This window comes from Pan troglodytes, chromosome 14 (genome assembly GCF_028858775.2).
Source record: "Pan troglodytes isolate AG18354 chromosome 14, NHGRI_mPanTro3-v2.0_pri, whole genome shotgun sequence".
NCBI classification, from domain to species: domain Eukaryota; kingdom Metazoa; phylum Chordata; class Mammalia; order Primates; family Hominidae; genus Pan; species Pan troglodytes.
Window position 1 is genome coordinate 14,095,144 of NC_072412.2, and position 1,161 is coordinate 14,096,304.

General features: G+C 43.5%; 1 pseudogene; it reads right to left on the reverse strand.

Moving 5' to 3' along the window:
• Positions 1–747: 747 nt before the first annotated feature.
• Positions 748–923, reverse strand: LOC112208028 (U1 spliceosomal RNA; annotated as a pseudogene).
• Between the last annotated feature and the right edge of the window lie 238 nt (positions 924–1,161).

The window sequence follows — 1,161 nt, forward strand, 5'->3', positions numbered from 1 at the left end:
ATGACAAGGAATCAGGACCCTTGATTGGAAGAGATGGATATCCAAGTCAAACCAGCTATCTTAGAAAAGAAATTGGGAGCTCCCCTTACCAAATGTTGAGAAGAGCAGAAGCAGAGCTGGGCCTCAAGCTAGTGCCAACATCTGAAAAGGGGCTGTTGGGAAGAGCAGAAGCAGAACTGGGCCTCAAGCTAGTGCCAGCATCTGAGCATCTGAAAAGGGGCCAGGACTCCCTGTCTCTAAGTCTTTCATTCCCGCTTTCTTGGTATCTTGGCTTTATCTCCAAACCAAAATCCTTTTCTTCCCTAGAGGAGGAAATAGAACTCCAGTAGCTCTCTGCTAGCATCAAGCTAAGCTGAGGTGTAAAAACTCTCTTCTACTTAGTTCTGTGCATGGACAGAATCATCTGCCTACTCACAAACCAATCCTGTATTGGGGGTGTGACATTCTGATCTCCCAGGTTGGGTCATGTGCCTACCCTTAGGGTGGGAGGCAGGGATTTATGAGTTGGGTGAGGAAAGAGAAGTAGTTCCTGCAGAGGAAAGGAACATGCACTGAACTACAGAAATGGGGAGAAGCAATGAATATTAAAAGAAGTAGACTGATGTTAGGAGAAAATGGCAAAACTAGGGTAGATTCCCATATATCTCAGCAGGAGTACTAGAGAGCCCCATGTGTTAATACACAAGAATACATTTTATAGAAGATGTTATTATTATTTGTATGAAACTGGATACTCAGTTGAATTCATACATGAATGCATAATGCCATCGCTCACTACCAAAAATTTTGCAGTAGAGCTTCCCACATTTGGGGCAATTCCAGGGATCAGCATATCCCTATAATGGATCCAGAGTGGAATGGATAAGCCTTGCCCTGGGAAAACTGCCTTTAAGATCATGGTATCTGCCCTGCCAGGTAAGTATGAAACTGGATATTTCTAAGGCACATTGGAACAAACCTCATTTTTAGCCACAAGTTATGGGTATCTTGAAAAGCCCTTATTGCAAAACACATAGAAATAGCAGGTAAAATACAGTCAACATGGACTTAAATGCCTAGTTGTGCTTCCAGGAGGATAAGGAAACCCCCGGGGGAAGATTGCAAAGCAGAAAACCTGAATGGCCAATGAATGCAAAACCATGGTGGCTAGGGAAACATTTC